This window comes from Chiloscyllium plagiosum, chromosome 12 (genome assembly GCF_004010195.1).
Source record: "Chiloscyllium plagiosum isolate BGI_BamShark_2017 chromosome 12, ASM401019v2, whole genome shotgun sequence".
In the NCBI taxonomy this organism is placed as follows: domain Eukaryota; kingdom Metazoa; phylum Chordata; class Chondrichthyes; order Orectolobiformes; family Hemiscylliidae; genus Chiloscyllium; species Chiloscyllium plagiosum.
In genome coordinates, this window is record NC_057721.1 from 8,755,017 (window position 1) to 8,779,313 (window position 24,297).

The 24,297-nt window shown below is 36.4% G+C and overlaps 1 long non-coding RNA gene across 1 annotated transcript in view; it reads right to left on the bottom strand.

Annotated features, from left to right (window-relative positions):
* The window catches only part of LOC122554962, a 52,778-nt gene that overhangs the window by 14,789 nt on the left and 13,692 nt on the right, over positions 1–24,297 (bottom strand). The window lies entirely within an intron of this gene.

Sequence of the window (24,297 nt, forward strand, 5' to 3'; positions counted from 1 at the left end):
TTCTGCTTCACAAGTTACTGATTGATACAGGTACCTTTAACACAGCTATTTCTTGGGCAGACTTTACATGTTAGTGGCTTGGCAGTTCTTCTCTCATCTGTTTAATTTTGCTCGGTCTTATACGCCCAAAGCATTGGATTGTGCCATTGGCTTTTAAGATTTCAATATACTAAATTCAGACTGGATTGGAGTTTGCTTCTTTTTTGGGGTATAAATTTAAATTGATTGGCCTAATTTGAATCTGTTTTTGTCACCAGACAACCAGCTACCCTAACTGCTGGACCACATAATATATTGAATCATGAGAACACTTGGTGCTGCCTGGTAGTTCTACTAGCTTTGAACTTTCTTAAAAGAAAGAGGTACAGTACACCCACAACATCACTTTAAAGCTTCATTTTTGTTTATTACATATTTTCATTATTTAAAAATCAGGAAACTGCAAATGTTGGACCACTCTAAAGAGAAAAACTACAGTCAGAAGGTTGACTTAAAATATTCAGAGTAATTTAGACAAGGCACTTTTTGCTGATTTGAAGGGAGGCATCTACCACAGTGCAAAACCAGACTTTTGTCAAGTGGATATTATAAATACTGCAGTTGGAGTCAAAAAGCGCTTCTCTTGATCCATTACAAAAAATAAATCAGTTATTTATCTGATTGTCAGTAGATATTGTGGTTCACAAGAGGACGAGAAGATTGTCAATAGTAATACTGACATGGGGCTACTTTTGCTCCTTCACCCCCTTGAGCCTGCTCCAGCATTCAATAGGATCACGCTAATCTATTTGTGCTGAGAGTTACACATTTCCACCTACCTTCAACAATCTTTGAAGTAAATACATTCTTGGGCAAGCCTAAAAGTATTCAATGAGATATTTAAGCAATGACTGGGCAATCTCACTTAAACTATTCAGCATAAAGGCAGGATATGCTTGTTACTTGTGGATAACTTGTTTGCACTGTTGAGTGCACACTAGGCTGAATATTAAGGCATCTTAAAATACAAGCTCAAGTACTCTCAGAACTTGAGATGAAACAATGGCTTAAACAAGCATAAACCCAGAAGAACGGATATTGCAAATCAGCAACAAAAACAGAAGTAATGCTGGAAAAGCTCAGCAAGTCTGGCAGCATCTGATGAGAAATCAGTTATCGTTTCAGGTGACCCTTCTTCACTATCTGGAATGTTGGGGAAGGTTGTGTTTGACAAGATTGATTGGATGTTGTGGATTCGGTGCTTTTTCTGCAGCTTCCGCTTGGCCTCCACACGGTGACAACACAGTGGCTGGTGTCAGCTTCTTTGCCAGTTTGAGCATTCTAGGGCAAGTGTGAATGGCAGGTAGAGAATAGGTAGTTTCTGGATGTTTAGTCTGGGGTCCATTCTCTCATACCATGGATGCATTCACCAAGCTGTTTGTAGCTTGGCCTTGTGCATGCACACATGCTGGTGTCATTTAGAGAGCAGCTTGATGACAGAAAATGGGTGGTCTTTGTTTAACCTTCACCTCCAGGCCAAAAATCATTTCCTGTTTGCCTTGTAGGTGAGCTCCAGAGAGATGGCTGGTTTGATGCAAGCAATCAGGGTATCTAGGATCCCCTATGCCACAAACAAAGGAATCCTAAATGTACAGCTCCACCAAATTCAAGCAAGAGGAAGCAAGCCAACTGCAGGTTGAGGTACCACATCCTGGAGTGGATCAAACCCCTGAGAGTTAACTGCACCTTTACAATGTACTGTGTTCCTTTGGATGTACCAAGCCTCTGAAGACTGAATGCTTGCTTTCAGACGTGGACCTGCATTGAGGATTTTGTGAATTCTATGTGGGTTTTGTAATAGTGTTTCAATGGGGGCCAGAGTGGGCTAGTCAGTTAGTGGGGTGGCTGGCAGCTGAAGGGTCAATGACTAGCCTGGGGGGAAACAGGCTGGGGGTTGAGGGGAAAAGAGGGGGGGTACACAAGGCAGCTGAGGGCGAGGCAGCAGAGTGTGTTCGTAGGAAACCTGGTCAAGGGAGGGGCAACCAGTATGTGGGCTGGCTGTGGGCCAGAGGGCTGATGACCGGCCTGGAGGAAAGCAACCTGGGAGGAGCCTGGTCAGTACATAGGACAGGTGGGGCCAGGCAACTGATGGCGTCTTCTCAGGAAAGCCGGTATAGGGCAGGCCAGTTAGTATGCGGGGAGGCCGAGTCAGGCAGCCTATGGCAGGCTGTAGAAGGCTGACCAGTCAGTACGCTGGGAGCCAGTCAGCCGATGGCTAGTCAGCTGGCCAGGAGAAAGGGTCAGTCAGTATGCGTGGCTGTGCACTGGAAGGCACTGTAGGAAAGCAGGTCGGGAGTGGTTTGGTTTGTACGCAGGGAGTCAGTGGCAGATGTCTGTCCCAGAGGAAAGTGGGCTGGGGAGGGTCAGTCAGAACGCAGGGCAGCCAGAGACCAGAAGGCCAACAACCAGTTCGTAGGAAAGTGGCCCCGTGTAGTCTGGTCAGCATGTGGGTGACAGAGCTGGGTGGTCGACAATCAGCCTGGAGGAAAGCAGGTCTGGAGAGGGTCAGTTAGTATGCAGGGCAGCCAGAGACTTGAAGGGTGACTACTGCCAGGTGTATTTTTTACAGCTGTATTTGGTCTTTGTTCAAGCACTGTCTTGCCTATGTTTGTTACTGTTATGTTTGTGATGAATGAGAAGTAGGATTTGAGGTTTGTGCTCATCTCCCTGAAAATTGGTTGAATGGTGGGGTTTGGCTTTGCTGCCCTATTCCCTTTATATAGGGAATTTGTGAACTGCTGCTTTCTATTTATTAACTGCATTTTGTACTAATTAGTTTTTAAAAAACCCAGGAGATTTAGGAAAATAAGTCAATTATGCCACTCCAGCTTTATGGCAGCCATTTTTAAAATATCTGTTGTATATTTGAGATTCACATGAGAATTGATGGAAGGCTACATAGACTGCAATCCACTTTGTTAAGAGCTGTCAATGTAGGTGACCCACCCTCTCAAAACATATTCCTTTTTGACACCATCAGGTTTGAACTTCCATTTGTTCCCACTCAGCCCTTTATTTACAGTGACCAGACGCCTGATTGATCATTTTGCAGCTGCTCAGCTGACTTACCATTAACTCTTCCTCCCCCACCCACCACCACTATTTGGACTAAACTTGTAGGACTGACCATGACTCAATCCCATGATGTAATGATACAGAACCCTTGACCCTGAACCCAAGTGGCTAATTGGCAATGTCTAAACTCCTGAACAGAGGTTGGATGGCAGAATGTGGTGACATCTCCTGATTGACAACAGGTCACCTGGACTTTACCACTCCTGAGGCATGGCCATTTGGATTCAGGACAATAAGCATGTTTGCTGCATCAGCCAAGCACAATTTAGATGTGACATTGTGCTGTTTAGCAACTTGCTGATCCTATTGACTGATCATTGCTGACAACCATGACAAGTTGCCTGGGCTGTGTTCATAGTAGTTCTATTCTATATGGGGAATAGCCAAAAATTAAAATTGGTGACATTCAAATGCAAACCTTTCCCAGAAGAGTTTCCAGCAAGCCATAACCATCTATTCTCAAGACTGGATGGAAGAAAGAAGTTGAATATATGAAAAAAGAAACATGGAATTGGAGACCAGGTGGACAATGTAAATTAATTTGCTTATTTGTGATAAGTTAAAGATTAAAGATTAATCTTGTCAACAATATAACCAGTGTTGTTAGATCAACTAATGCTGGCATGGAAGCTATTCCAAGTGCTCGAGTGATGTTCAACTCTCAGACACGATTATGTATAAACCTCAAGGATAATATCCAAAAAGATGTGGAAAGGCAAAAATAATTCACGAACAAAAGTGAATGAGTATCTTCAATAGCAACACAATTCCAATGGATGTATGAAGGCACTTATAACAGTTAAAAAACCCAAAATGCAGTATATTAAATTTACTTGACCGTAGAAGGATTACTCGTGGAACGATGCCATTACTACGGTCAATGATAACAAGGAAGATCTACACGATATAACAGTGGATGACTCAATCCATCCGGATCTATTCTGACTCAGCCAGATGATCCCATTGAAACGGCTTTGTGTCCAAATCATGTCAATCCCTCAAAATTACTTGCTTTCAATTCAACCACAAGACATTTGGTGTAAAGTATGGTACAAAACATTTGATGCATACAAACAAATACATAGTTATTTGTTGATTCCATAAAGTTGACGTTACTGATGCACCACTTGCATCACATGGACCATATTGTAGCTAAGAGAAAACATCAATTTTTAATTGTTGCAATAGTATCATAAAATGATTTCCTTCCTCTTCATGGATTGTTACATCTGGGATCCCTCATGGATCCTTCCTGTATCTTATCTGCATGTTGTCCCTCAAAATGATCCTAACACACATTGGAGTGTTTAGAGGAGTGCTAGTGAAGTACTGCATCAGTATACATGTTGAAAACCAATGTCTAAAATGATCAGATAGTTTCTGCAACATCCGCTGCCAGGAATTTTCTCCGACTAAATATCAAAAAGACCAAAACCAATGTTCTCTAGCCACTGACTCAATTTCTCTTCCTGGCAACAGTTTGATGTTGAACTAGTGTTTGCAGTTACTGTGTCAGATTTGATCCTGTAAGGAGTTTCAAGCACATATCTGCACCATCCTGTCTGCTCAAGTGTTGCTTACCTCATCTTGACTATTCTCAATAACTAAGAGGTTGTCTAAAATCTTGCTTCCTGTGTCCAACCTTGCACCAAGCACTGCCAACAAATCTATAAACACTGCACGAAGATCTATAGTGGCACTCAGTTAAGCACAGACATGATTGAAATTTCTCATCCTCCTTTCCAAATCCTTCCATCTCTCTAATCTCTGGTCCTTCTGATCGCTTGACTTTAACTGCACTTCCACAGGTGGCTGCACCTTCAGCAACATGGGCCCAACTTGTGGTTTTCCCCATAAGATTGCTCTGTAATAACCTCAATTTCTTTCCTTTAAAACAATCCCTAAATTCTACTGCTGGCTAAAATCTAGTTCAGGGAACAGGAGAATCGACGTTCCCTGGATGCTGCCTGACCTGCTGCACTTTTCCAGCAACACATTTTCAGCTCTGATCTCCAGCATCTGCAGACCTCACTTTCTCCTCTAAAATCTAGTTCATCCAGTCTCCACTCTACATTGCTAAGTGCCAACTTGCTTTATACAATGGACTTTAAAGTCAATGAAATAGCTAAATTCAGGAGGGATGAAAGTTCTGTTCTAAACTTGCTTTCAGCTTTTTCTTTCCTAGTTAAGCTAGGAAATCAGATTTTGAAAAGGTCAGATTTTCCTAAAGCCATAATAATTCCTCATTTAACTGGCACTCAAAAGGAGAGAGTCAAATTGAAGCTGATCTCTTGCTCTTGCACAGGGGTCCATTCAGCAACTCTGCAGAGAATTGCCAGTCTATACTACAAGGCAGATAAATTGGACAACAATCTCAAGACAAACTTCACCTGATCAATTACATTTTTGAACCATATTCAGTAGCTTGTTCTCCAGATCACATTTCAATAGGATTTTAAGAAAAATACATTGCTCAAATGTGTCTAACTTAATTGAAAACATATTTCACTGATACACACAATGTTTAAACCAATGTTTAAGAAGATCCATACTTCATACATCAAAACAGAATTTTAAAAACACATACCTGTGCAACCCAGTAAATCTCTTCAAATACTTCCAGTATAGAATAATTTAAATAAGAATTTCAGTGCTATCAGGTGCCACACAGGAGCAACACATTTTCTTTGGAGTTCTAAATGTGATCTTAGTCTGGCCTCAAAAAAAAAAGCTAGTCCAACCTGTGTAGTACACAAATCCTAAGAGTCACTTTAAAGTCAGGAGGTTGTTTAAAAAAATCTTAGATCCATGGGTTACTGTAATGACAAAGTACACCCTTACCCTTCAGTTCTTTTCCTGAATATAGCTCCTTGTATTGTAGCTTGATATTTTTATCCATTACAAATCTTTTACTACATTTCCCAAGTCTGCTAGCATTTAACAGCACGGGGGTGGGGTGGGGGGGTTGCACAGAGGAGGAAGGGAAGGGACATTTGGAGGGGACAAAAACAGCACGTGAAAATATTTTACAAATACTAAATACCAGATACTTTCTAGAATAAGAGACAAAAAAAGAAGTGTTTTTGATTTTAATTCAGAAAAAACTTTTGACAAAGAAACTGATAAGTGGCATTAGGCATAGTAAAAAAAACTAAAGCATCTCTTCTCCTATTAACTTTGGATCAGTTGCCACTGCAGAGAAACAATTTTTGATTGCAAACCACATATTTCTTAAGGAGTTTTGCTTTATGGATGAACAATTTGAGGGGACATGTAAAGTAGGCGGCATTTTGTTAAGATACTGGCACCTGGCAGGAAAACACCATACTGCTTCTACTTTTCTGTCCAAATTCAGCCAACATCATATATAGCTTCTTTTTCACTATAGTGTTAAAAAATTAAGTCAACAGCAAGCACAAAATTGAGGAAGCAAATTCTAAAGTTTAAGAATAATCAACATTGCAGTTTTTAACCGGAAGTAGTATTCTAAACCCAGTCTCAATGTACAGGATGGCAGTAACAATGAGATCAAGAATGGGGCTTGTGGGCATCTCCTGTCATTAATTTCTTTACAATTACTCACTTCAAATAAGCTTTCAGCTGAAGTAAGCCTCCAAACACCTCAATTTCTAGCAACTGGGATTGTGTCACAATTCAGTAACATTTATATCCCTGTTAAAATTTTAGTATATTCTTTATTAAAAGAAAGAGGACCTTCCATTATATTTTTATCCCTTCAGACTTCGCAATAATTCCTGTTGTTTTCCTAGGCAAATCAAGTCAAGCAGTGGTTTTAAGGGTGTGGTTGACAATGTTTAAAAAGATCCATACTTCATACATCAAACAGAATTTTAAAAACACATACCTGTGCAACCCAGTAAATCTCTTCAAATACTTCCAGTATAGAATAATTTAAATAAGAATTTCAATGCTATCAGGTGCCACATGCCCATAAAACAAACAAAAACTTCACCATTGACTACATTTCCAGGTGCTCTTGCAAATCATACAAAGGCCCACTTGAGTCAGTGTGGCTCATCGTTGGGATTTCACAAGCTGCTTTCAAATTCTCCTGTAAATCCTTTACTCTCATCTTGCACAAATTCTGTAAATTGTACGATTTTCATATTTATTAGCTTCTGGTGTCAGAGAAAGACGGTCCAAAAGCATAAACTGAATAGGTTTTTCAAAGTATTAACTAACTTACTGCTGGACATGCCACTGCTCAAATCAGAATGCTGGTTGTAATACTGGCAAAATAATTAAATCTCAGTAGCAAACGCACTGTGCTTAGTCATTGGAAAGTAGGTAGCTGAATTCAGAACCTACGTATTTTCATTGTGTTCTGATAGTGTTATCATAATTCTGAGTTAATACAAAATTCATCTCTTTATAAAAGGCCTCAGTGCATAATTAGGCCACTCAATGGCATTTTTTGCTACTACTACTTTGCCATGTGCAAATATTTGTACATTCAGGTGGTACAATTGTTTGCCGAAGCTTACAACTATATTTTTATCAACCATCCATGATCACAATTTCCATTACACTTGCAATTTACAATAAACACAAATTTAAATACTTCACATCTTGGGTTTAACTCAGATTAATTATAGCACAAACATGTAATGATAAATATCTAGAATAACTTCAGAACAAAATCAAAAAGGATACTGATGTCAATGCAATCAAGACAGGAATATCTTTCTATAGCAGCCCAGGGTTGAAGAATTGTGTGTGATAAGATCCCAAAATTCAAAATGCTAAAAGATCTTAAAAGATAAATCTGAAGCAATTGTGTACTAGGGTTTTAATAAAATATGCATAGTATGGCATTTCATTTCTTTCAATATTATTCATTCACAAAAACAAAAATCAGTGGCCTTTGTATTTAAGACAAAATGATACTGAATTTCAAGTCTGAATGCAAAGGATTTTATACTCAAAATGATTTAATTTTTGTTTTTCAATCAGCAACTTCCTTCTAATTTAATTCAAAAAAGAGCAGTCAAAATCTCAAGAGCACAGATGGGTTTTTCCCAGTTAAGTACAAACAAAAATAAACTGAAAAGCTTCTGTTCTATCAAATGTCCACAATTTAATGTTCTTTTGCCTTTCATAGGTTGATTGCTATATTTCAAGTAGTTCTTTTGAATATATACAAACATGCTGTCATAAGATAAATGAAAAATGAGCATGGAAAAATAAACTTTGGCAACAGTGAAAAGGAAACCAGAAAAGTTTCTCATTTGAATAAAAAGATTGTCCAATCATTTGTAATATTGCATGAAATATATGCCAGAATTTTCCAGCATTTTAAGCAGCATATCAGATGAATCCTTATGATCTAACAATTAGTAAAGTAGCATAGCCATTGTCACCTTTGTTTCTGCGACATCTTGCTTTAATAAAGCACAAACAGACCGACTGCCAAGCCTCTCTGACCAGGCCATGCCAGCTCCCCACTGACATATCTTGCACTGCATACTATTTTCAAGCACACCTGATTCTGATTCTTTTCACAGCACATACACACACCCCCAATCCTATAAATAATGTCAAAAGTCGAGAAATAAGCACTGCCTTGTGTAATATCAATGCAAAATTAAAGTTTAAGGAGATTCTTGTATGGCGACTTGCCAAAAGGCGTATCTTTCTCAGTAAATTTGTAATAAGAATGTGGGTGGGTGGTGTTGGAAAGGAGGGGTAAAAGAAAGAGGGACAATTAGTGGCAGAGAAAAGATAAGAATAGTACATATTTTATTTTTACATTTTATAATATTCAGGCTGAAGAATACCAAAAAGGATTTCCTTTGCAGGATATGAGTAAGACATGTACTCAAATTTGAAGCTGTTGATATTGAACTGAATAAACGATAAAATCTCATGAACCAATAAGTAGAATTTCAAGTACTTCAATATTTAGTTCTGTTACAGATGGGCCTTAAGAAAAAGTATGCCATTAAAATATTAATTCTTAAATGTTTGTTTTTCAAATGCCATAAAAAGAAAAATGAAATATACTTAAAATAGTTTGCAGGAAATCCATTTCTGGATAACTGCAACCTTTTAACCTGAAAGTTACAGGTTTTATACACCATGAAAAATATCAGATGCTTGGCATCAAAATACAGCTGACTCAAAAACGGTCAATTATCATTTTCTTCTTTTACAGCTTGCTGTGTGGCATGTACAAGATTATTAAAGAAAAATGTTAACATCTTACAAAAGCTGTCATTCCCAAATCGAGGAAGAACAGATTATATTTAAACTGTCAATATATGCATCTCAGTCACTGCAACAAGACATAAACAAGCGAGAGAGTGTAACTTCAAATCTGATTTATTCATGCAAAATTTTAAAATTTCATTGAAGACTGCACAGATGTTTACAAGGTCAACAAATGGCATTTTCAAGAAATGAAGTTTCTTTTAAAAATATTCAAAATTACACAATTTACCTGAACAAATTTGTATTACAGTAGAATTGAAAATTTATTTTGATTTGGGAAGTGTAATTTTTGTTTTGGTTAGACATTAACATCACTCAAATTCATGCCACAACTTTCATAAAAACTGGATTTAAATTTTTCTGTCTGAAGTGAAAAGCATAATGGTGACCACGTATTTGTGTTATCATTTTCAGTTTTTCAGTCACAAAAGCTGAATACAAGCAGTTTCATTTTTCCCTGATCAAACTATGATATTCAGTTAATATAAACCTATATAGCTTTTTTTTTAAAAAGAAGTGTAAGCTAGGAGATCTATCGAAATAATAAGAGCATTAAAAAATCATATTAAACAAAACTAACATAATTAACTGGACAATTCACAGAAACTTTTGAATTGTATAGTTACCCTCACACCCCCCCCAACCCTGTTAGAACTTACCATTCAACTTTAGGAAATTGGAAGCTGTAGGGGAAGAGGTGTAACCTCAACCATTTAAAATAATTCAAGAATAATTAAATAACATGCACAACTATAACTAACTGAAGTTCAGAAACTAATGATTTCGTAACAGAAAAAAAAAGTGTGCTAATCTACATTAACTTTAAAGAATAAAGTACCACAGAAGGCATTGCAAAAACTATTTACCAAGCTTTAAAATTTATCTTTACAAAGTTGGGGTACCAGTGTGGAGAACATTCTCCTTAAAAAAAAGTAATGACTTTGTATACTCTATTCTAAGAAATTATTTCATTTTAATTGCAGATATCAAGATTTAACACAAAAATTGTATGGAAGCAAGGTCAGGGTCAGCATGTAATGATTAATATCCTTCAATTTAATACTGTTCTCCCACTGCCCCCCATCCCTCAAACTAGCAAAAGACTGAGACAATAAACAGCCAGAGACATTCCAACAGCCACCATATTTACATTACACAACTGAAATTTAATTATATGAATATCTAAAACAATTTAATCTAACAGTAATTCAAAATTGTATTCATATTAATGAAACTCGATATTCAAGTTTTTTGTATTACATAAGATTCATTTCCCTTTCTTTCATACCGACAGGGCATAGATCCAACTAGGTATCCTATAAGTACTGACAATCTGAATTTTTGAACATATGCTGCAAGCAGTAACATTTTAAATATTTAAGACACTAAAAATAGCAAGATGCAAAATGCTTTAATTTAAGAAAGGCAGGATGAGACCCCTCCCCCCCCAATCAAGAACTGTTCTGTTCAATAGAAAGAACAAAAGTTTGCAAAAAAAACAATACTCATCTACCATTTGTAGAAATTTCCCTTGGCAAAACGTAAACTGTTATTTCACTAGCTTAAAAACACTGCACAGCTGCTTGGTATAATGTCACCAAATAATAGAGGTTTGGTTCATAAAGAACAAAAAGTTAAATAACTTTGGTTGAGTATTTAACAAGCTATATTTAAAAATATAGAATATTAATAAGATGTTGCGATGACAGTTATAAACCTACAACTACACAGTTCTCAACTTTCAACAATTGTTAAACCTTTCAAATAAGTACATACAGTCTCTACTTAAATTTGGTTACTTACCCTCTAAACTATTTAAATATCTAACAAATTTGCATTGTGCAATGCAATTAATACAAAACAAAAAGGATTTTTTTAGCTTAATCCTAATGGAAATTGAGCAGATTACTCAAGTTAAAATGTGCTCCTGAATTAAGACTGCATAGATATAACACAAACAGGTACATCCATCCAAAAACATTTGATTTCTATTTGGTGAAGATTTTCAAAATATAGCTTACCTTCCCATTTAAAAGTACCAATTATTTGCTTAAGACTAAATTTTTTTAAAATCAATTAGCAGTAAAGTGCCAACTTGGTGTCTTGCACCTAGTTTTTTTTTTCTGCAAAACAAACCTTCAAATTAATACAACATGTGCATATATTTCATGAGTTTTGCAGTCTCCCACAGAATTCTGTATGCAAAGACCAAATCTGGCATATTGCTACAAACCAGGAATTGTAATGTAAACGACAGTTTTACAGCATTTGATTAGTTAATTACAATCTTCCAATTTTCAACAGACCACCTGGCAAGATTCAGCAAGTCTATAATAGAGTTTCACAAGTTTTAAATTAGGTTTATCCGTCCATTGGACACTGAACTGAATTGATCAATTCTTAACAGTGAGTAACTTAGTTAACCTGCTTCCAGTACTATCCTCCACCCTCAATATCATGCAGAAAGTCTTCAATATGAACGAATAAAAAGGCATCTATTGAAGAACGAAGAGGACAAAAATCAAAAAACGTTCCACAATTTAAAACACCACTTTCTGAATAATAGCCTTTTTTTTGTGGTTCAGTAATATTTGCAGTCTATTGTTATTGTGAATAGCTAGCTTTGCTGATTTTGTCTTGTGCAAAATGTGTGTTTGTAGGCACTTTAAAGCCCTGCAGCCAAACTGGGCTAGTAAAAATTGGGCTTAAAACAATTTTATTGAAAATGGCAAGATTTGTAGTAGTACTAGCTTGCCGAGTCCATGAACAAAGTTAACACCAAAGTAATTTTCAAACCGTGCCAGACAAAAGTTCCCTGATATGATGTTATAACGATATAACATGACAGCTGTTGGGGTGAAATTATGGATCAATTATACATAGGTGTTTTGGTAACCTATGTAAATAATGAAGTTTTTTAAAAAATGGAGACATGCTCAGATCCCAAGTTCTTGAAGAAATGGCATCCACATTGTGGTTATATAAAGGGGATCTAACATCTGTAGTTCAACCCTGAGATGCATACCTCACAACACTGATCATATGAATTAAGAGGAGCAAGATATTTGGCCCCTCAAGTCTGTTCTGTAGTGAGATCATGGCTGATCAGATTTTAACCTCAACTCCACATTCCCACCTACCCCAACAAATTTTGGTCTGCTCCCTCATGCATTAGATGTGGTAATTGCATGTTTCCTTGAAAATGCAATCACCATGCAATTACACTTTATAGTCATCACAACTCAAATTATTTTTCTAACCCAAAATAAGACTGCCCTTTGTCAAGCTGATTTAAAACCAAAAGAATCCAGTAGTGTCATCACCAATTCACAAGTCGATCAAGGTTGAACTGAATTAGATAGGTAGATTGATGATGATCTGAAAAAAAATCCTTCAGAAGGGTGAAAACGTACACGCTGAAGTTTCATTTTCAAATCATAGTGCAACAAAAATATCCTTGGGTACTTCAAATGAAAGTGGACTACCGTGTTTAATACATGCAGAGGATGTTGATTTATGGCAGAGAGAACATTCTAAAAACAAAAGTACCACATCTGATCCAGTGTACGGTCCTTAGTGATTTCATAAGGAAAGTGACTCAATGAATTTGAAGAACTCTGTAGATAGTTGACAGTTTGAAAACAAAATTTAAAAACCTTGATAACCATATAGAAAATTAACATTGAAAAGATTCTCCACTTGCCTGAATGAAGGTAGTTTCAGTGTTGCTTAGAAGTTCAATGCCATCCAGAACAAAACTGGCACAGCATTCATCACCTTAAACATGTCTTCCTTCCTCAAACAAGCAAATGGCAGGACCATGTACTTTCTACAAGACGCAGAACTGCACAAACACCTTCCAACCCTGTGATCCCCACTACATCAAAAGCAAAGAAAAAGCGTAGTAGGTGCATGGGAACATCACTATTTCTGCACCAAGTCACACATCGTTCTGACTTGGAATTATGTTAGTGTCCCTTTACTGTTGCTGGACCAAAATCTTAGAACGCCATTCATAAGACCCTGGCATATCCACCTCATGGACTAAAATGGCTCAACAATGACAACCTCCACGCCTACAACACAATTAGGAATGGATAGTAAATGCTGACCTATAAGCAACAACCACATTCTAAACAAAAATACTTGTGGATTTTAAGATTACCATAGAAGTTGACATTTGTTTCTCGAAGGATGTTTGGAGGCAAAAGCAGTCAAAAACATCACGATCAACTATAACAGTCTCTGAATTCAGGACACTACAGGCCCCATATTTAGAATGTGGAAACATTATACTACTTGACAAATCTAATACTCAGACAAACATAATAATTCCAGTTGAAGATGAAGTTCTTTTAATAGCCTTCATATACAATTGATGAGTACTAGAGCAGTTCAAATTGCAAAATGTTTGCTTGCAATTGAGTACCATCAAGGGGAAAAGTTAGTCTTCAAAACTTGTACAGATTAGTTATAACATTCTGCAATACTTATCAAAATGAGAAATGAAGACCCATAAGAAAAATGCTGGAGCTCTAAATAGTACTGAATTGTACCAAATGTGCACTCTTGGATAGCTGCATAACCACTGATTGTTTAGAAAAAAACCAAATAACTAAACTGTTCAACCAACTCATCTTAGCACCTGTTGTACTCTTACAACAACAGGAAAACAGTAGAGACAGAAGTTCCAATGACTAGCAGCATTCTATAATATTGTGCTTTACAAAAAGTTTGAAAGATGCCAGTCCCTCAAAAGACAAACTTTGTTTTTTTTTAAGAATATATATTAGAGTTGACCAGGTTTTTAAAATCAACCGGTTCAAATATTTCATTACACACATCTGTCCTGGGTTAGAGGTAGGGGCACTATCACTGTGCACAGGGCCTCTAGTGGTAGGCTCTGATCTTTAAGACTATTTATTTTCTAATGAATCTGTTCAGAAGATGTTTGTTACAAAACTCTGGAGCAGGTGGGCCATAAAGACCCACCCATTCCCCCCAAAAACCTGGTCAACTCTAATTTTATTTCAGGTGTGCAGCTAATTTAGTAATTTTGGAATCTCATTAAAAATTAGCCAGTGAAAGATCTGACTAGACCAATTTCACTGAATTACAACACCAGGTTGCAAGCTTTCCGTGTGCTACCCGAGGGAGAAATGCTCCAAAAGCTTGTACTTCCAAATAAACCTGTTGTGACATTTTTATTTTTGTCCACCCTAGCCTGACATCAGCAACTCCACCTCATTGGACAATAGAACTGAATAACCCTATACACAGTAAACAGAATTTAATATTCAAACTTGCTATCCTGTTTAAAATTTTATTCAGTAGAAAACTTTAATATCAAACCTTCAGGTCACAACTTAAACATTAAATCTTGATAACAGCATATTTGTCCCCTCCCTATCATCTACTTTTCAGAAAAACAACTTGTCGAATTAGCTCGAGATAACTTTCTCAGTTTTTAATTACACTCTGGGAAGAAATTCAACACTGGGTATGGAGTGTCACTGATGCCAATTTTGAAAGCAGTGTAGTTTGAAAATATGTCAGGACATAGCAAAAGTGATCTCAAAGCAGCAAAAAGGACAGATTTATGAAATTTGTGTCTTCTTCCTTCCTGAATCTTAGGCTAAGAATAGTGTGCTAAACTGAAACCTATCAAACTGACCATTTTCATGCAGAAACACTAGAATTTGCACAGTAGCTGTACAAATCATTAGTATTATGCTCAATTCCTCCTTCCAGGCCAGACTACTTGCAAATGGTTCCTTCACAGAAAACAGGAAAGAATTTAAGTACTGGGGGGAAAAAAAAACCTTGATAGGAAAAAAGTGTGGCCCAAAAACATATGTTGACACCTAAAATGCATGTTTCCAGAAGGTGAAGCTAACAACTAGCTCATGGAGTTCTCAAACCTGTTAGGCCACACTTCTGCATATCAGTCTCATGCAGTGTCAAGGTTTTACTCCTGACTAATTTACCACAAAAGTAATCCTATATATTTTGCCAACTGTATATTGCTGGTAAATCTTCCTTCATACCAGTGTTTTTACTTTCAGAAATTCACAGTAGAGCAGCCTTAGCTTTGTGAATGCAAAATTAAGGCAATTACACTATCTTAAGTACATAAAATAGTTTAAAAATTCCTGTCATGACATTCATCGAGATAGCAACCTGCTGTTTCTGGAATTCTGAGTGTCATAATATATGTAAGCTACGATATCTGGTTAATTTTTTAAAAATCCAAACCACAAAACATACAAATCTATATTAATTCAGAGCAGAAGTAGGTCGTTTGGTCCCTTGAGCCTGTTCTGCCATTTGTTCAGATTATGGCTGATTGGTGATTCAAATTCCACATTCCCATCTACTCAGATAACCTTGGAATACTTTTAAAATGGAAACAGATTTTTATTAGAGGAACGAATGACACTACCCAACTCCACCAGTTTCTGAAGTGTATTTCATGTATTTAACTCAACATTTCTCCTTTGCCCTAAAGGCCCTGATAAAAAGAAAGCCTCACATACATCATGACTAAAGGGATCAAAAGGGTAGGCAGTGGAGGTGGGGGTGGGGGTGTGAAGAGAGAGATAAATTGGAGTATTGAGTTTGATGATCATTGAGGATATTGGAGGGCACATCAGACTCTAAGTCGAACAGCCTACATCCACTCCTATTTTATGGGTTTCTATGTTCAAACTGTGCCCTGAACTCTGTACTCACCCAAGAAACATTGTTTCCACATGAACCTTGGCAAGTCCATTTAGAAGCTTATGAACTTCAATTAACTCAGTCCTTACTAAATCTCAGGAAAAAACCAACCCAGTTCATTTGGCCTTTCCTCATAACACGAATCGCTCATTTCAGGTATTGCTTCCAATGCATTTACAACCTTCATTAAATAAAGGCAACAAAACCACAGAGGATATTCAAAATGTGATCTCATCAATATCCTGCATAAAAATAAAAGTTATGTTCAATTCCTCTAATAAAAATGCACTATTCTATTAGCATTTAATTACACATTATACCTGCATGTTAATCTCAATGTAACTCATGCAACAAAACACTAAAGATCACTCTGCAATCGTTTTCCACTAAATAATAAGTAGCTTTTATTCATTTCAGCAGGAAGAATTTTAAAAATTTCTCATTATACTCATTATTTCCATTTGCAATTTCCTTATGTCGTCTTCACAGCATATCTTCCTATCTTTTTCATTTGCAAATTTAGTTGCTCGACCATTGCTCCCTTCATCCAGTCGTTGACTTAAAATTGTGAAAAATCCCACAGATTCCATGGAACCTTGCCAATCAAAAATGCATACCGTTTTCTGCCTGTGAATTTTTTCATCCATGTTAGTACAATGTCCCCACATCACACGCTACTGCTTTGCACAATAACTGTGTAGCACGTTGTCTTCTGGAAATCTAAGTATAGTATATCAGTAGGCTTTTCTCTATCCACACCACATTATTCTTTCAAAAGAACTTAAAAATTGATTCAAATACAAAGAAAAAAAACTAGGATCTTAATTGTTACTTTCAAAAAGTTGTCAAAATATTTTAGTTGCCAGGCATGCCCGAATCTTTTCCTAACTGCCAAATGGAATAGAAATAAAAACGGTAAATATTGTAGAATAATTCGATTAACTGGCTGATCCAAGAGATCAAAACCAACAGCTGGTATCAGGTGATTGTTAGCAATTACACTTTCAAGTAACATTGAAACCTTTGCAAGAGGAGAAACATAGCTTGTAAATTCAAAAAGTTAAAAATCAAAAGAAGTCAAAATAGATTGAACAACGTTAAGAAGAAACAAGTCAAATCTGTAGGGAAAAGTTACTAAAATGTATTCGTACAAATATTAAAAAGTTGCAGTTTCAAGAGTGCAAAACAAGTTAAAAGCATACAAAAACAGTTTTGCAAGATGGCCTCCCCCTCCTGCCAAGTACAGTAGTGACATTATCATTTGTTTCAGTGTACCAAGGTGAAAAAGAAAAAGGAAGAATACTGAAAGTTCACATTCATCACAAATGTGCTGTTAGGCATCTATGAATGGGGTGAAAATATCTTCAACTTGATCTCTTCTATTTGAGTAACACTTCTTGGATTGTTGGTGGCTAGTCTCGTGCATGAAAGGGGATCATTTGGCTAAGGTGCTGCAGCTTGTTGAGTAATGCTTCACAATTTCCCAAAACCAATGCCTTCAGGTGGAATAAAAGCAGAAAATTGGCAAAGGAAAGTAAAGAAATAAAAAGCAAAGAACACTATTGCATACCAGTCCAAAGATCAATATCTCTCCATTATATAGTTTTTTGTATTCCCTCCCCCCCATTTATATTTTTCACAATATTTACCTTTATTGTCTGCTTGGACAACTTTGTTTCTCATACACAGGTTCATTATGAATTGTTTTTATTACATCAAGAAATGTTGTGACAGTAGAGAAACTGGAGAGGACCATAAACTTCAACATAAAAGTTGAGTCATAACAGCTTTCAGTGCTATCATAGATAAATGATTGAAAATCATAGAAGTGTTTTGCCAATCAAATATACAAATAAAAGTTCACAGGCAATATGAATTAGAGAAATACCAATGATAGAGTTCTGATTTGACTGTTTAGTAGCCTCTTTCAATTTCTAAAAAAATGATTGCAAAAAAAAAGGGTGTAATAAGTCTTAGTTGGTCTTGCCTTCTCAATCACTTTGAAATCAGCTGTAACAGCAGACAATGAATGTATCAACTAAGCAGTTTAAGGTCTGCTACACAGAAACTGAAGTCACATTGCATGAACAAGATGACATATGTCAGATGATGAAAGTTTTAAAAGTGCATCTAGAAGGTCAAGAAATACTCAATTTAGACCTGTGAACTAAGGAATCTGCTTACAGTTAGAGTCTCTTATCACATGAACTGAGGCCACTCAACCCATCAAGACCATGCTAGTAGAGCAAATGTCAGCCAATCTCACCTCTTTTGCTCGATCCACATAGCCCTGAATGTTTATTTCCTCAGGTGTCCCTTCATTTTTTTTGTTGAAAATGATTGACAAATCTCTGCTTCCACCTGCTTGGTAGTGACATGAATCTTGCTTCCTACAATCTTCCTCACATCTGTTCCTGCATCTGACCCAAAACTCTACAATGTGTCTGCTGGTCAGGTTTTCTTCCTTAAAACAAAAGCTTGACTGTTATCGAAACATGTAAATTTTGTATACCAACATCAATCTCCCCCAAATCTCTCTTGCTCCAATTAAAAAAAGAAAGAGAACATGAAAAAGTTTTCCAAACTAACCTTGTAGCTAAAATCTTCACCTTTGGAATCCTCTTGGTTAAATCAAGTCTACATCCTGTCAAGGACCCTCATGTCTTTCTTCAACTTTGACAATGTGTACTGGAAGTAATATTCCAGTGGAGGTCTAACCAGTGGTTTATAAAAATGTTCAACATAATCTCTTATTTTTGTGCTCAATTCTTTTATTTCTGAAGTCCAAGATTCCGTATGCTATGTTAACTGCTTTTTTGAGATGCCCTGCTATCCTCATAGATATATCTTAGTACACATGTCCCCAGTTTCCATTCCACCAACTTATTCAAAAGTGCATCATTATATCTATACTGCCTGTCTAATCAGTTTGCAGCATTTCACACTTCCCTGCATTAAATTCCATCTGTCCCTCATCTGTTCATTCTGCTAGCTTATGTCCAATTACAGTTCATTTGTTGCATCCTTGCTTTTTTTTTTTAAATTCAATGCTTGGGACCATTGGCAAATCTTAATTTTATTCTTTATTCTATTTCCGAAGTGAATTCCACATTTTAAAAGAACACTGCTTTCAACATTAACCTTTGGGGAAAATAACAATGCCTGACCATCCTCCAGTTTGAAAATAATCATTTATCATTATTAAGTGTAATTCATTTGCTGCTACAACTTAAAAAAAAAATTGAATTAGACCTTTAGTTCGACACATGCTTAACACTACAATAAATAAAAATGTTATGATAATCAGACTGATGTGATCCTCAGTAAATCTTCCCTTCAGTTACATCCACAAATTTAATTAAAAATCTAGGAGGTTGGTAAATTTTGATCTATGCTCACACATGACCTAAATGTTTCGGCAATCTCAAAGTGGCGTGAATTTTCGGTGTGGCAAATTCACACAAAAAAAATGACACTAAAGTGGATAATGACAAAATGAAAAAGGTTTCCACATTGCAGTGTAGGTACTCCTTTGCAGCTAAGGTACACTGATCTATGCAAGTGACTTTACTTTGTAATTAACTACTATACAGATTTAGGAAATCTGTATCATTAAAGTGATTATGTAACTGATCTCAGAATAGTATTTAGTTCAACTCAATCAAAACTATAGGTCCTACAGCATTCCACAAGTAAAACAGAAATCAGTTTATGAATCTCTAAAGAGTCTTAAAATGTACAGAAGTTTCAAATCATGTTTGCAATGCTCATTTTAGTGCTGAAGGGTTAAGAATCAACTTCTAATGCATTTTTAAAATAAGAATATGAAACCCTTTCAACATTATATGCATCGCTCAGTCATTTTCTTCCTCCTCTCCCCATATACAACTCTACATTATTAAATTTACTGAAGATGTACTGAAGAAAATAAATGAAGATAAAGGAATGCACTGTGGAACTTAAAAGTTCAGTCTTGAATTAGGCCTAGCTCAAAATCATGGCAATAGCGGAAAAGACTTCTCCAAGGTCCTAGTGCTTTCAATTTCATAAAGCAGCAGAGTGTTCAGTTTAAAAATAAACCAGTAGTCATCACATATGAAATTGCAGCAAATGCACAAAGCAGAAATATTATGGATTTACATAATTCTAAGATCATACCAAAGAAATATTAGTTTCCCTTGTATAATTTAGAGGTATTTGTTGACTTCTGCACAGATGCTGCCAGACCTGCTGAGCTTTTCCAGCAATTTGTTTTTGTTTCTAAGTTAAAATAGACATTTGTGTTACAATTTTACTGAACTTTTGCAACTTCAATCTGGACAGGAACACAAAAATAAATAAGCTACTGACTTGTTGGCCATCTTTGTCTCAGTTTGTACGCTTATCTTTTCCAAATCAGTGAATCAGAATTTCATGAGCAAGCCCTAAAATACACTTCACCTTTGCATTCAAATTAAAAAGTTAACATCTGTTGCAAAATGTGAATTAAGATACTACACAATTAATCAATCAGAAATGTTTCTGGAAATGTAATGGTTGCCATTGTACTGTTCTCTGCAGTTCTGAAATTTACATTAAAATCTGCATCTTACTTGGACAAAGTTGTCCACATTTTTGTCTTTTACCCACTTATGTACAAAATTATAAACTGTAAAAGCAAATTGAGAGACAATGATACGAGTGTAGGAGGGACAGAAAAAAATAGCAATACTATAAGTCTGAGTACTTGCAAATTAGTATGTTTACCACGCTGCAAGATAAAAATCAGAACTGTATTGATAGCTATAGTTAGGCAAACCTGAGAGTAACTAATCTATTATGCAAATGTTATGATATTGTATTTCTGATGTTAAGAAAACAACTACTTTAACTACAGAAGTTGACTTAAGGGAAAAAAGTGTATTTTGCCGAAATAATTCTTTGCACTACTTATTAAATCAGATTTAGAAAAATGTAAAAGTGATTTTCCAGCATCACATGTTTCACTATAGAAATATCTTAAAAATTACTGTATTCTTCTTGATTAAAAAAACTCCCGTGATTTAAGAAAACCCTATTATTGGCTCACAATGCAAAATCTATACCCAAGGATGTTTATAATTCTTGCGTGCAAGGTAGTATAGCTCAAATATGATCCAAAATGTTCAGACATTAAAGGCAAAAGCTCAAAAATGGTGTGTAACCTGGTTGAGAAACGAGCAAAAACAATTTAATGGTCACATAGCCATGCTGTAAGTGCTTTCCCTAAATCGGTAAAAACAATGACTGCAGATGCTTTCCCTAATTGTCAAAAGGGGCATAAACCAACCATAATTTTTGCCAATGTTTCAGTATAGCATACACATCATCCTTAAGTAATCTCATCATTGATATAATTTCAATTGCAATCTCTCAATAGCTTGCAATAATAACTGATTCATAACAGTAAGCTACCTAATAATTTTCTTAAGATTGTTTGTGCAACCTTCCAATTAGGACTTCTGTAAAGAGGAGTTGAGATGGTAGGGAAGCACAGCTCACTTCCTTCAACTTTAGTCAACAGGAGATTAGAAGGCCATCATGTCGGCTTCCTTTAGAATTGACAACAACTTCCATTTCTGAAGCATGCCAAGCATTAATTTTAGATGTCCCTGTGCTAATTAGCAATCTATGACATTTGGGTCAAAAACAAAGGTGTGCATAATTAACTTTTTCAGACTTTCTTTTACGCAAACAAAATTACTACTGACAGAATATAATTTATGTCTGTGATTTTTGAGAAAATTTGTAGCTCAGGTTGATGTTAAGCATGCAAGTTAACTCACTGAGCTTATGTATTTTGTGGGTCCACTAAATGGCATATTTAGAAGATATGCTAGAAAATTTTACATTATTTAACACATTGCAGAATTCTTTAATAACAAGCCTATCATCATATCATTTAGTCATTCTGGTAAGTCTCACTTTGATTCAGACTGGTGTTGTGCAAGGAAAATAGAGTGATGGTTTGTCAATATGAATATACCGTCGAGGAAAAGTTATCACTGTTGCATAATACAAATAGGTACAATATTTTAACAACAGTTTGATTATCTGTGGCTGTTTTCACATAAACATTATCCAGATGATTGTAAGCTGCAGCAACAATAGGCATAATTACTAAACTATATGTCTGTAGTCTTCCTGACAAACAAGTGAAACTATTTCATGCCACTTTTCTGTTTTTATTTTTTTGAATTAAAGCAAAATAAAGCACAGCATAGCTAGTAATGCCCAAATACTGATTGCACATCTTGCCATAAACATTTTCTTTTGAAGGGCTGTTTTATTTTGCCATGACTAGAGGAATACAGTATATTCTTCAGAAAACCCTGTGCATTAATGCTGTAACTTAAACTACATGCAGAAATTTGGGAAGACAGTAAAGAGAACAGCACCATTCCAACTTCACGATGTACTGATTGAGTTTTATCACCAGTGGCCTTGACCTACTATAGATGAACACATTTGGAATAAGTTGGACTCAAATTATCCTTAGCAAGTGTAACTACATTTTTAATACTGCTCAGTTTTCTGTCGCAAACCTTTTCAAGAGGTGTAAACAATCTCAAAGTTTTTTTTTATATAGCAATTGTTCAAATACTGTAAATACATTGAAGAAATTACTACAAAAGGTTTAAGCCCACGTACAACGACACCCATTTTACGGACTTAATCGGGGACAACATTTTAAAACCCAAGTATATCTGAAACGTCGACTATGATCCACATCTAGCTTTTTCAGCGGACATTTATAAAAAAACTAAATTTGATACATTTTTCTTTCAAGGGCCCCAAGAATTACTTAACCATGGGCAACATGCAAAGTAATTAATTGCATTTCACAATTGTTACCATACATTATTAAAATCAAATTTATTTCAGATTTCACATGACTGGGTCATCAGCTTTCAGTAAGTCTGCTTACTGCCACACGTTACATTTCTTTTCTATATTTCATCCCCATAAAACTACTCTAATTCATCTCAGACATCAGCCAATAACGGTTTTTTGCGAGTCAAAGATTTCATACGTACACATACTCATTTGCGCCCACGCCAGCGAGGAAAAAAAAGTTTACTCAAATACCGTTATTCTCGCAATCTAAATGTCACGAAGTGTCTAAAATTAATTCCAATTAAAAATTGAAACTTCTAACTCACCACATTTTTAAAAATCCACTAAAAGTTTCGAGAAAATAAGTGTAGGGACTGGGTGGGAAAAATACAAAAAGGCTGACATTTATTCATGGTTACTGGGGGGGGGGGGGGGGGGCTGGTATTGGAGGAGAATATTTCAGATGAATCGGCGGTCTTAACATTTAGAGTTATAGCGAAAATAAATGAATGTTACAAGACAGGTACCTCGGATCGCGAACTATCCTCGCAATAAAAGACTCTCTCTCTCTCCCTTTAAAGCTCAATTAAAGCTGAGGGATGGTTTTAAAATGCAGTTTCATTTTTTGGAACGAGCGGTTCTGAAGAACTCAGCCTACCCAGAAAGGAGTGAGGGGGAAAAGAGCGAAAGTTGTGACCCCGAAGGAGAGGCTGGTGCCTGGTTACTTGCGGTAAACGCCAATGGTCGCCGTACTGTACTTACTGTAGCCGGGCGGCTAGGAAACCCAGTTCGTCCCCCCTGCCACCGTTAAAATCAGACTAAATTATACATCGACACATTTAAGAATAGTCTTGATGCCGCCCTGAAAATTTTAAAACACTTACCAAGCAGGACTGACTTCCGAGAGAAATGATAACGTGTGTTTAGTTTTTTTTTGGGGGGGGGGGGGGGGGGGGAAAGGTGGCATTTGACCAAGTAGGAAACTGTGGGAGTTCGAGATCGCCTCGCACTGTCACATACAATAAAAAAAACTTTCCCCAGAATCAGCTATATTTGTGCGCATCTCCCCATCATCGCGTTGCCAATTTTTAAAACATTGCACCAATTATAACTTCGTTGCGACAAGCCACCGGATTCAACCGTTCAAGTCCCACTTTCCCCTTTCAGACACCCTATTGTTTTTTTCCTTCCTCTCTGGACAAGGAGTAAATGAAAACAAACTTTAGGGGGTGCCGGAGGACAGCTAAGGAGGAAGAGACGCGTCCCGCTCAAAACTTCTTTTAAAAAGTGCCAACTGACAAGACAGGAAAGAAACAAGAAAAAAACAAACCTGCTCATTCCACACTGGGCAGAGGATATGCGTCTTTTATCCTTTTG